The following is a 13,801-nucleotide window of genomic DNA, read 5'->3' as shown; positions in this document are numbered from 1 at the left end:
AGATAAAAGGAAAAACATGACAAGTAGGGACTGGAGATTTAACAAAACTACAGGTTCCAAATCCTACTAGAAGTTTAACCCAAAGATCTAGAGGTTCAAGAATCATTTTTGGTAATTGTCATAACATAAAACAAAATGCAATGGAAAGCATATGGCAAGGAAAATGGCTTGGAATTTTCCTCAAAAAATCTCTGCAGTAGGGAGTTTCGATTAAGCCACCTGCAGCTATGGAGGCATTTTATATATACTGTATTCCAATTAAATCTGTTTTAGCAACTCTTTGCTGTGAAGGTGTAACAAATATCATGTGGACATGAATTCAGTCCAGCACCTTTTTACATTCAGACTGAATTTTGCCAAGCTACAATGAAACAGAAGTTCAGGCATCTGAAGTATATTGGAAAGGAACTTTTTTTTTGTAGCAGATGAGTTCTAACGTAACCACATTAGATGCTTCTGTCCAAATAATGTGTATGTCTTTCTGTCAACTGTGATACCTAAAAGTATCACATCAGTTACACTTCAGCCAGGAAAAGAAACACTCTACATGAAGGGGGAAAGTAGGCTTGAGTCAGTTTCACTCTGGTTCTGCAGATGCCACTGAAGAAGCGCTGTTTGTAAATTCAGCATAGGAACAACTTTATTGGGGGGGGGGGGGGGGGGGGGGGGGGATGGATAAGGACAAGATAACAGCTGGGATAAGCCAATAAAGGAGGGAAATGGGGACAGGAGAGATATTCCGGGGGGGAGGGGTGGGGAAATCAACAAAAGCAAGGCTAACTTGCTCAATTTTAAGGTAAAGATTCTCTGTCACCAAAAATTAAAATACAATTAATTATTAGTTATCCAAATGCATTAGACAAATACTTGTCAAAGCAAAAAGACAGGAACTCCCCCCCTCAAATGAGGTATAGAGGCAATTCTGATGAAAACGCCAAACAATTTACACCCTTGCAGTTAGGAAGGGGCAGTGGACTTCTCCCCAGGACCCACTAGGACCCATCTTTCACTCCTCCAACCAATCCCATCTCTTTTACACTGGATTGAGATTAGCAGTTTTAGTTTGCAAGCTAACTGTAGGTGTCTGCAGAATTTTGCCTAACATGTATTTGCCTCTTGGTCCTACACTGAATTTCTTCCTAACTAACACACACTACTCCAAGATCTGGTATCACAGTCCAAAATCAACAAAATTCCTTTGACAACCAACACTGCTGCTATGTCAGACGGAGGTATCACAAAACAAGGCAAGAGACTCACTCATCACACCAATCAAAAGTGCAGAATTAGACATGCGTCATGCAGAAAACCAGCTGGAGAAGTACCATGGCCCAATGGTAGATTTTATGAGGTTTAGATTAAATTCTGAAATAACTTTCAAATGAGGTACATTGTGCAACACTATTTAATTTGAACAATTAAAGAGAAGTTACATTTTTCTATAACATCCAGAGATCTAGATAAATGCTGCTGAAAGTCAAGTGCTACTACAAAAGAGGTAAAATAGCAAAAGCTACACTTTCCAGTCTAGAATGTTTTGCAAAGCCAATAAAATAAAATAGGGCCAAACATATTCTTAAAATTCCACTCTAACCCAAAACTAAATGTAAACTTTACCCCCGCCCCTCCCAACCACACACACTCTCTGGGTATGTCTACACTGCGGAGTGAAGTCGATTTAATTTCAGTCGACTTTCATCCCCTGAATTTACTAAGTCGGAGGAGCGTGATCACACATTATGTCAGGGGTCTGCGTCCCCACCAGCCATGCTTGCATCAATAATTAAAGCAGTGCTATCCCACAATGCCACTACCTGCAAATGCCTTTTGGGAAGATTGAATCATGGGAGGATGACAATGTGCTCTCTCCCCACTCCCCTTTTGTCAAAAAACCAGACAAATTTTGTGTGCCATTTTTCTAAACCCATCTCTGCCACGTGCACACCATTGCTGGAGAAACATGGAGCCTGTTCAGCTGTGTACAATCATTGTGAGCATCACAAATAGCTCACGACTTATCCTGCAATATGTTGAAGGCCGAGACATGAGCAGCAGTGTAGAAAATTGCGATGTTACTGAAGCCACAGAACGAAACAATTCTCATTTGCTGTATGCTGTCACGCACCATCTTCAGTCGGTGGAGTGCTGTTTTCGGTCCCAGGAAACAATCACTGACTGGTGGGATTGAAGTATTATGAAGGTGTGGGATGATGAACAGTGGCTGCAGAACTTTCGTATGCAAAAGACGACTTTCCTTGAACTTTGTGCAGAGCTGTCCCCAGCCCTGAAACGCATTAATATTCACTTGAGACCTGCTGTGACAGTGGAGAAGCAAGTGTCCCATCACTCTGTGGAAGTTAGCAACCCCAGACTGCTACCGGTCAGTTGGGAACCAATTCAGAGTCGGTAAATCCACCGTGGGAGCTGCTGTAATACAAGTATGCAGGGCCATTAAGAGACTTCTGCTAAGAAGAGTAGAGACTCTGGGCAACTTGCAGGACATAATGGACGGGTTTGCCGCAATGGGGTTCCCAAACTGTGGCGGCATGATAGATGACACACATATCCCTATCTTAGCACCAAACCACCTTGCCATGGAGTAAGGGATACTTCTCAATGGTGTTGCAGGCCCTTGTGGATCACAGGGGATGCTTCACTGATATCAATGAGGGGCGATCTAGAAAGGTGCATGATGCATGCTCATCCTTAGGAACTCAAGTCTGTTCAAAAAGATGCAGGCAGGCACTTTCTTCCTTGACCAAAAAATAAGTATTGGCGACGTTGAAATGCCAATTGTGATCCTGGGGGATCCTGCCTACCCCTTGTTCCCCTGGCTAATGAAGCCCTACACCGGGCACCTGGACAGTGAGAAGGAACATTTCAATAATAGGCTCAGCAAGTGCAGAACAGTGGTGAAATATGCATTCAGGTGCTTAAAGGCCCAATGGCACACAGTTTGCTCACTAGTTTAGACCTCAGTGAATGCAACATCCCAACTGTTATCTCTGCCTGCTGTGTGCTCCATAATGTGTGTGAAACAAAGGGGGAAGCTCCCGCTGAGTTGGGTTTTCGAGGCTGATTGGCTGCTCAAAATTTGTGGCCAGCCTGATACCAGTGCAACGCTGACAGCCAATCATGGAGCACTGTGCCCAAGGGAAGCATTGAAAACCCATTTTCGCAATGAACTGCAATAATGTACGTCTCTCTCACTGCTGTCCCTTCCCTTCTCATCCCTCACCCTCCCACTAACGTTCCCGTCCCCCTCCACCTGCCGACAATCCCTGAGCTCTTAATGAATAAAGAGTAATGTTTTCTAAAGCAGTAAAGTTTTATTGGTGATCCGTTACAGTGGGGGGAAGGAAGATAATTTAACATTCTCATAAGGCTGTTAGGGGATCCAGAACAAAGTGTGACTGTGCAAACAGCAAAGCACGCACATTCCCAGTTCTTAAAGGAGCCATCACCTCTTTTCACTCCCCTCCACCAGCATGGAATGGAGCATGTACTGCACCCTGCTCAACCTCCTCCTTGGGGATGGAAGCTGGTAAACAGCTTGTCAGCTGAGCATTTTGCAGGGGCTGCACAGGGAGTCTGCCCTGTCTCTGCTCTTCCTGGAGCTCTACCAGATGCCTCAGCCTGTCAGACTGATCCCTCCTAATATGCAACATCTCCTCTTGTGTTGCACACTCCTTCTCCTGGGCTGATTTTCTGTCTTCCATGTCCATGTTCAGTTTTTCTGACAATGACATCCTCCAGGCTCTGAGCTTTGTGTCAGCAGCCGTGGAGGCATTCACTAGTTCGTTGAATATGTCATCCTGAGTTGGGTTTTTTTTCACCTTTTAATCTGGGAAAGGCGCTCTGCAGGAGTAAAAGCTGGGGTAAAGGCCAAGCTGTCCACTCTAAGGCAAGCAAACCACAAAGTTTCCATTGTTAGCTGGTCCCAGAGGATGAAAAATTGTTACAATGTGAAAAGAACTCCCCTTCATGTTCACAAGACAATATCAGATCCACGTACCAATCTCTACATATTGAACAGGTCGGATTGGCATTCCAGCCATGGTGAGTAAGGGGCCCTTGCATTCATTATAGGTAAGTCTCTGTAGCACTAAATTCCCCAATTCACACTTAACCGAGGAGCGGTATCATAGGGCTCCCCTTTACCATCCCAAAGACTGGTTTGGGCAGAGGTGGTCCAAAGGGATTGGAAGAGTGTGTGGATGAAGTGTCACTGGAGAAAACATAGGGGCACCCGTTCCCAGACCCAACACCCAAAACAACCTGTTCCGCAGCGATGCCTGCTCATTTAATAGCAGAGAGGCGGGGAAAAGAATCCTACCGTGATGGAAGAAATAAGGCTGCCCTCCCCAGAAACATTCTGTAAAGGACTGCAGAATACCTAACTCAAGTTTCCTGGAGATATCCACGAAGGATTCTTGGAGCATCCCTGTGCACATAAATAGTCTGTTCTGGGGGTAACCCTCTGCTTAAGTGAACCAACACCCACGCAGGAAGCCCATCCCCACAAACACACAGACTACTTCTTTCACAGAAATGAGAAGCTGGGGCTATAACCAAAGAAATACGATTTGCTATACAAACTCACCAGATGTGCCTTTCCTGACATCTTGGTCAGTCAAACTGTCCTGCATCCAGCTGGGCTGCTCTGGGGTAACAAACAGGTCCTGGCTCTCAGGAAGAATGGATACCCCACTCGCCTGCCCTGTTCTCCTCATCCTCCTAGTCCACAGTATTCCTCATTCATCTTGGACTGGGATTCTACGGAGGTAACTATGCTGCGTGGTGGTACAGTGGTGGGGTCACCGCCGAGAATCGCATGTAGCTCCTCAAAAAAGTGGCATGTCTTTGCTGACGAGCCAGAATGACTGTTTGCCTCCCTAGTTTTCTGATATGCCTGCCTCAGCTCTTTGATTTTAATGTGGCACTGCTGCGCATCCCTGTTGTGGCCCTTCTCCACCATACCACACAATATCTTCTCATAGATATCCAAATTTCTTTTGCTGGCTCGGAGCTAAGCCAGAACAGAGTCTTCACACCACAGGCTGATGAGATCCAAGACCTCAAGTCAACTACATGCTGGAGCACTTTTGGCGTGCAGTCGCCAAGAGCACTTCAGCTACTAAGCTCTCTCCAGGCTGACCAAACAGGAAATGGGAATTCAAAATTTCCCAGGGCTTGAGGGGAGGGGCTTTAGGTGCATGTGGCCGTGGTGCAGCAGAGTGTGAATGTCCAGAGCAGTCACAACAGAGCATTATGGCATACCTCCTGGAGGCCAATGATGTTGATTTACGTTGCACTCTACCTACACAGACGCTCATTCGACCCATACAATTCAACTTCAGCACTATGCCACTTGCAGAGATGGTTTTATTAAGTTGAATTTTACCGTGATTTAGGTCAGCGGAACTGACATGCCAGTGGAGATGCATACTTTATATGGTCGACAGAAGTTGCATTCCGTCAACCTATATGGTCAGTGTAGACCAGGTCTCTCTCTCTCTCTCTCTCTGTCTAAAGTGGCCTGTTTATCTTTTCTTAGGGTTTTATACTGCCACCCATCACTGTAATAGCTGTGTACCTTCCACATAAGAATGGCAACAGTGAAGTTCCTAGGGTACTTGATGGAGTCTCAGGTTCTTTTTTCTTTTCAGGTGGTAGAAAACTCTGCTGGGGGGTAAATTCTCACCCTCTACATACACTTAAGAATCCTTGTTAGCCTTTCAAACTTCAAAAATGAGCTCTAACATGGGGCTTCTCTGCATGGGGAAATTTACTGGCCTAATTACACCAATGTAACTCTTATTCTGGAACATGAGTGTCCAGTATAACTATAGTATTATAATTATACTGGTAAATTTTGCCATGTAAACAAACCCTTAGTTTCAAATTACAGCCTAATCTCACTCTGCATCTTCACATCTGGATACTGAGTGCTAACTTCAAGATGATAAATTTTATTACATTTATCAGCTTCCAAACTCTTCTGGGGATCTAGGTTCTTTACAGCACTTATCACTGTGCTATCTGAATACTTCCCAAAATTATAAGGTACACAAAATGGCTAATCACATATGTAAAAAGGCCATATTTACATTAATACACATCCCTAGAAAGCACAGTGTAAAATGTAAAGTGGTGGAGTTAGTCAACAAGAATTAGATCGGATAAATGTAGTATGCAGACCTACCCTTAGAATGCTGCAGTGTATCTCAGAAGACTCATTCTGTAACAGTTACCCTTTCATTTGAAGTTTCTTGTACTTCTGAACCAAAGGTGAAATGTTACGGGAAGTTTATAAAGATTCAATTAGGCCTATTCTGAGATATCCAACTAGTGAGTGTAAAAACTATGTATTTTTCAAAAGTTAATTTTTTTTTTTTTTAGATTTGTCTTTTGAGATATTTCATCACAAGAGAGACTCTTTAAAAAAATGGAAGCTTGCTACAGAGACTTACCCATTAACACACACAAATGCCTTTGACATGTTTTAAAAAAATGTCCTAAAAATACTTGGGTAACATGCATTACAGAAACTGTAGACTGACTAGTTCTATCCCCAAACTCACAAAGGAGTAACGCATGCTTTACTGTTTTTGATCTCCGTGTCAACACTAACAAACCACACCTCCCTTGAATTCCCTACTGTATTTATTTAGATCACACACTAAATCCACATTTCATACAGACTGGGACTTTGTACCACAGAGAGCATCAAGCTCTAGAAAGCACATGTTTTGAAACTGGCAGTGAACATCAGGCAAAAAAAGTTGCTAGGTGTGCTGAACCCTTGTTGATTTGGGGAAAGGTAGGCTTGATGGCCTTTCTATTGAGCACTGAAGTTATTAGTTTCAAGTTTTGCATGCTCTGTAGGATGCAGAGACTAGAGAACATTCAAGATTTTAACTCAACTTAAAACTTTTTTGTTTGACACAAGCTGAAACTTCTGGAAAGAAGGGTTAAAGCGAAGCCGTGGAAGGATTGGGGGAGGGAGGGGATCTTCCATTTTGCCTATGCTGGATAGCCCCAATGATTGAACAAGAGACCCAAAATTCATCTTCTTCAATGTCTCATTGGTCTTGCAACTGAACAAGGCCTTCCCATTAAATGAGAAATCCCCCATTTGGCATAACATGCCTAGCCTTGCAGTGATACCAGCAAATGCAAGCAGAGCATGATGCCAGATGCCACAGTTCTTGATGACACACATGAAGACACATGGAGGGCATTTTTAGGGACCACAATCCTCAGCAATGATGTATTTTACTTCATTTTCTTCCTCCTTCAGGAGATAATCAAGTGAAGGGAACATCAGGTACCAAAGTCTGATTTGATACTGGGGCACAACAACTTGATAATTGTCAACATAAATCTCCAACATAAACAAGGAATACCTTTCTGCCCAAGGTATCTTCTTGGCTTCACTGCCAGATGGAGCAGAGCCCCCAATCCTAGAGCCCTTTGTCTATTTGGCCAGCGAGAAGATCGTCAGAAAAACAGGCACATCAAGTAGTATCTCTTTTCTGGCTGACAGCAGGTGAAGATTCTAGGATCAGCAATGTATTTCTATCAGGGTCCAACAAGTGAAAGGGTAAGCCTACACTTCAAGATCAGGGAAGGGGGTGTGATTCCCAGATGGAGAAGGAAACACTCATACTAGCTTTGATTGAGCTAGCATGTTAAAAACAGAATGTAGCTGTGGCACCATGAGTATCAAAAGAGGCTATCCACCTAAGATACATACTTAGCATTTCTGGCAGATATGTATGCAGGGCACCTAGCCCTGCTGCCACTCATGCTGCTGCAGCTATGTTCTATTTTTACCCCATTACTTTGATGAGAGTGAGTGCAAGTATGACTCCTCAAGCTCAGAATTACAAAAGGATCTCACAAAACTGGGTAAGTGAGCAACAAAATGGCAGATGAAATTCAATGTTGATAAATGCAAAGTGATACACATTGGAAAACATAATCCCAACTATACATACAAAATGATGGGGTCAATTAGGAATTATCACTCGAGAAAGATCGTAGAGTCATTGTTCTCTGAAAACATCTGCTCAATGTGTAGCAGCAGTCAAAAAAGCTAGCAATGTTAGGACCCATTAGGAAAGGGATAGACAAGACAGAAAAAGTCATAATGCAACCATATAAATCCATGGTATTCCCACACCTTGAATATTACATGCAGTTCTGGATGCCCCATCTCAAGGCTATATTTGCAGTGAAAAAAGTACATAGAAGGGCAACAAAAAGGAGTAGGGATACGGAAAAGTTTACACATGAGGAGAGATTAACAAGACTGGGACTGTTCAGAGACAACTATGGGGGGTATGATTGAGATCTAAAATCATGAATTGTGTAGAGAAAGTTAATAGGTAAGCATTATTTACCTCTTCACCCAATTTACCAGGGGTCATCCAATAAAATTAACAGACAGCAGGTTTAAAGCACACATAAGGAAGTACTTCATGCAGTGCATAGTTAACCTGTGGAACTCATTGCCAGGAGATGCTATGAAGGCCAAAACATAACTGTGTTCAAAAAAGAATTAGATAAGTTCATGGAGGATAGATCCATCACTGGCTATTAGACAAGATAGTCAAGGACGTAACCCCAGGCTCTGTGTATCCCTGAACCGGTAGTTGCCAGAAGCTGGGACTGGATCATTCAATATATTGCCCTGTTACGTTCTTTCCCTCTGAAGCATCTGGCATTGGCCACTATTGGAAGATAGGCTACGGGGCCTGATAGACCACTGATCTGATCCAGTATGGTCATTCTTTTGTAAACCACAAGCTCCAAGTGTAGACATAAACCCTTAACTCATGGGTAAGGTCACTTTTTCTAGGTTTCTCATCTGGTCTCCTATCATCTCTTGATCATCAAGGCAAAGCAAAGAAAAACCCACAGCTGGCCCATGCCAGCTAACATGGGCTTCTGGGCCTGTTTCATTGCGGGGCGGATGCCCAGGTTCTGGGACCCCCGAGCCCAGAAGTCTACACAGCAATGAAACAGACCCATAACTCGAGCCCCACGAGCCCATGTTGGCTGGCACAGGCCATCTGTGCATTTTTCTTTGCTGTGCAGACATACCCAAGATGTGGGAGATTCAAAAATGAAATGGATTAAAAGGGGAGGCATGGAAAAGGAATCTGAAGAAGGCTGCCCCAAGGATCCTGAAAACCTCTAAGAAAAGACTCATAACAGAGACCAAAGGGGAATGATAATCTGAGGAACCAAAACCCTCTTGCCAAGTGAGCTGTTCAGAAGAGTCTCCAAGCCCATCTCTGATGTTGTCATGACCAACACAGACCACCATGTTAGAGACTCTGAACTCAGAGACCCTAGTACACTCCCAGATTCAAAGGACAACCCACCAGAAAATCCATCTGAAGATGAATGGACTATATGTGCTGGATAAAAATGCACTGCCACCAAAGAACTACCACCACCAAGAGAGAGAGTATCCAAATGCAGAAAGTGGCATGTTTATTAGATCAACTAGTCACTGCCTGGCAGCAAATACTGTCAGGGCCATCAGAGACAAGTCACTCAGACAATAGAGCTGGCTACCTCAGTGTCAAGGCTGCCCCAGAAGAGAACACAGAGCATTCTGCCAACATGGAGCTGGATGAAAATCTTGGTCCTGACATCAAAGGCTTTTCCTTCCCTACTTTAAAAGCGGACTAAAGCAGACAAGGGGCCACACAGATGTGTGGCACTGTGGCAAGGACAGATCCACAGGTCTAGTTCATAAAGCCTCCATAATTAGTAAAGCAGGAGGCTTAGTGCAAGAGTCCTTCTGGCCCAAGGAATGGTGCTTCAGCATTCTGAACAACCACCTTTGGCCTTTCCCCAAGCACATTAGACACTGAGTTCCTGCATTCAGCCCTAGGAGGACAGAGAATCATGAAATACACCACTTAAACCGGGCTTTTCCCACTACTGATTCCTTGGGGTCCAGATCAGACATGATGCCTCTGAATCCAGGAGTTAGCCCAAAAATCTACACATGTAAACACTCAACTGTAGAAAAGCTATTTACATTACCAAAATCTATTAGTAATAAGACGGGGGGGGGGAAAAAAACAAACCAAGCCTCTAGGCACAAAGGTCCCTATGCCTGTAAATGACCATGGAAAGGAAGCAAACACGCTGTAATGGTATTGCACATCCCTTTATAATTTTGGCTCCAATTTGTTGGGTGCCATGAGGGGGCACTCATGGAGTCCCAAAAGGCATTGTTCTTCTAAAAGATTTATGAAGCTCAATGACACTGGACGGCTATATCCCACAAGTGGGAATACAGAGGTTATCTCAGAACAGCAGACTGACATTCACAGTAAAACCATGCAAGATAACAAAGAATCATTATTGTGCTAAGTTAAGGCATGAGTCTTGGGCTAAACCAGTGTACTGTATGAACTAACTGAAAGGAATATTGGGAACTGCAGTCCTACAGCAGCACAATGTATCAGATTAGAACTAACATACATGAAACCTTTTCAGCACTTTTAATTAATACACATGGATCTGTCCTACCCTGACATGCATTTAGGAAGACCACCACATCTAACAAATTAATGTACTACTAAATAAGATGATGTAGCTTCATTAAACAAGTTTTATTTCTACTCTTAAATCAGGTATTATTTTTATGTACAAACCAATTAGAATTTAGGACTCATATGCCTTGTAACCAAAGAAAATCTTGTTTTAGGGCAATTTTATTATTATGTTTCAAATGCGTTTTTCCTACCATTCTATTTCTAAGTCAACAAATAATATATTTCAGCTATCAAACAAATTCGGTCTAGAGATCATATACTACAGCTGTACTATGAATACACATTCTAATATTTCTTATAAGTTTAAAATTCATAAGTTTGGGGATATTTCAAGTTTAAAAAAACTTAGTATTTCATAAAGTTGCACCCTATGTGTTCTATTTTTATAATCAATACATAATCTGATGCTCATTTGGCTCACATAAAACTTTACCTTATAAATTAGCAAATTTAAGATAATCAGTTTTTTAAATATTTTGTTGAAGGAAGAATGTAGGTGCTTTAAATTTACCCTAGATTTCAATGGAAATATTATAAACATACATGCTATCACCACACAGAAGCCATTAGGTAATTACTCAAGACTATATATAAAAGGATTCTGCCACAGATTTATTAAGACACCTTTGTAAAACTTCATGTTTTCCCCATTTCTTTCTCTCTTTCAGAGAGGAATTTCTTAAAAGACCATTTAAATTCAAAATCTCCAGCATAGATTTGATCCTGGATGAGGATACACATTTTACTTCCTCAAGATCCCTGTAACTTCAGAAATTTTGGTCTTTCATCAAATCAGAAAACAGGAGACATTTCAATATAATAGCAATGTCTTCAGAACCAAGATTCCCATTCAAAACAGGCTTTAATAAAAAAGCCATCTAGCAGAGATTTAACACAGATTAAAAGATTCTAATATTATTTATTCATACATAGTTACAAAGGATGCAAACTCTCCAAAGCTAAACTCTAGTGATAGATCAGATCTTAGTATCAAAGTTGCAGTAAACTGTCAGCATAAGTAACCATCTTCTGTCCTCAGTTTCCACACACACACCAAGCAGAGTGAAAGGGCTCCCCAAACCTTGACCTTAGCGATGAAATGGATTAGGGAGACACTCCTTCACATCGACAGGGAAAATCAGAGTAAGATGCAGTTTTATGCTAGTCTCCTCTCTGCCTCATCCCTAATCCTATGCTGCCCTCTTGAGGTCGCTTTGTACCTTCTCTCAGTTCTCTGGACGATGATGTGAACAGACACCTCCAGTCCCTTCGATGGATCCAAAGTCCCCATCCCTCCCCGCCGCTGCAGCCAAAGGTGTCACGGTCACCCCAGCTCCTCTTTTCCTCCACACCCAGCGAGGAGACAGGAAACGCCCAGAGCCACTTCCCCTTTCTATCAATCCCTCCCCGGCTCGGCCGAGCCGCCATGGGTCCCTTTAAATCCCAGAGAACCACAGACAGCATCCCAGCTGTCACAGAGAAGCCCCAACATCCGCCTGCGATGCGGGGGAGAGACCGGGGGAGAAGGGAGCGGGGTCTCCTCGCTGTGGCCCCGGGGACACACACACGCAGCCCCCGCCCAGCGAGGGGGACAGATGCACCCCCCCCGGGCTGGCACCGACCGCCCCACACATCACCCCCGTCTCCAGACACGTCACCCCCCGCCCCAAATATTACCACCACCCCCCACATCCCCGCCAGCCCCAGCTATTGCCCCCAACAGTGCCCGACTCCTCCCTCGGGGCCCAGCCAGCTCCCAGCCGCTCCCCCCCCCGCCGCCGCCCCAGCGACTTCCTTCCCCGGCCCCTCCACATCGCGCTCTTACCTCCCCCTCCAACTCTGCCCCCCCCAAGAGTCGCCCCCCCCACTAACTGCCCCCACTGCTCCCCCGGCCCAACTCGCCATGACTTTCCTCCCCCACAACCCCAGACCCCCGAAGCTAGGGACCCTTCCCCGGAAGGGGGTAGCCCCCCCTCCCCGGCAACCTGCCCCCGCCGGCAACCTGCCCCATCCGCGCCCCCCCGAAGTGGGGCCCCTGTCCGCTTGACAGCCCCCTCCTCCGGCGAGCACTTACCGCCTGGCTGCTCCTCCGCGCTGGGGTCCCCTCCGCCGCCCCCGGTCCCGCCGCCGCTGCCCCTGCCCCGAGCTCCAGCCAGAGAAAAATTAATCATAAAAAAAATAATAATAATTCCAGGGGGAAAAATGGCGGATTAAAATCCAAGATGGCGGCGGCGAGGGCCGAACGCTGAGGGGGGAGCGCCGCCTAGAGATCCATCCGCCGGGCCCCGCGAGAAAGAGTCCCCCGAGCCCCCTCACAAAAACCCTGCGGGGCGGCGGCGATATCGTCACCACCTCCTGCTTCTCCGCAGGCAGCTCCCGGCACGTCGCTCACACACTCAGCACTACCTCCGCGGCGCACCGGGATCCTTCTCGCCCTGCCAGCCCCGCTGCCTTCTCACACAGCTGGGACGGGAGAGGCACCTCCTGTCCGGGTGCTCCAAGGCGGCGGAGGAACACACGATAACACTAGTAGTAGCCCTTATAGATCGCTCCTCTCGGCGGAGGGATATGCCTCAAAAGAAATCCCTTCTATCTCTTCACGCTTACTCCGCAGAGCGCAGGGGCAGCGCCGAAGGGGTCTCTCCGTCTGCGCCTCACCCGTGTCGGAGAAACAACACGGCGCACGACACCCATGACCGCTCACCCTGCTCTGAGCCGAGCGGAACAAGTCCCGGCCACACACAGTTTTACTGGGCTGCCGCGGCGGGCGGCGGCGGAGCACGGAAAGAAGTTCCGGATCGGTATTGGGGTGTGAAAAGATCCCTCCGCCACCCACTGCCCTTTAAATACCAGGCGCTGTAGCAGCGGAAGGAAACTAAATGAGTCCCTCCTACCACCTGCATGGGGGATGGCAGCGGCAGAGACTTGCCCCAGTGTCCGCCGCTAGCGGGAGCGGCCAGTGGGCATCTGAGGGGATGTATTGCTCCTGCCGCGCGGGGGCGCGCGCGTGCACGCATGCGCGCACACACACACACAGTGCCTCACCCCTGGGGGCCTGAGGAGCGATAACCCCCTCACTAAATACCCACCATTGGGGCACGGGGGTGTCACCACCTCCGTGCATGGGGGGGGGGGTACTGTGGGAGGGTGTCACCACCTCGTTGTGGGGTGTTGGGGCTTTCCAGGCCTGGAGATGTCTGCCCGGCTTTCTGGGC

At 45.8% G+C, this 13,801-nt stretch overlaps 1 protein-coding gene across 2 annotated transcripts in view; it reads right to left on the bottom strand.

Annotated features, from left to right (window-relative positions):
* KMT5B (lysine methyltransferase 5B) overlaps positions 1-13,312 on the bottom strand; it is a 54,096-nt gene extending 40,784 nt beyond the window's left edge. The window contains exon 1 of one of the 2 annotated variants that reach the window (XM_067540481.1): positions 12,661-13,312. The gene's annotated coding sequence lies outside the window, so the exon portion shown is untranslated. The remainder of the gene's footprint in view (positions 1-12,660) is intronic. The other variant, XM_067540482.1, reaches the window with a different exon arrangement.
* Between the last annotated feature and the right edge of the window lie 489 nt (positions 13,313-13,801).

Source organism: Emydura macquarii, unplaced genomic scaffold, assembly GCF_026122565.2.
Source record: "Emydura macquarii macquarii isolate MOO-44397 ecotype Brisbane River unplaced genomic scaffold, CSIRO-AGI_Emac_v2 contig_587, whole genome shotgun sequence".
Lineage (NCBI taxonomy): Eukaryota > Metazoa > Chordata > Testudines > Chelidae > Emydura > Emydura macquarii.
Note: the sequence above shows the minus strand (reverse complement) of the source record. Positions and strands in the feature narration are given on the sequence as shown.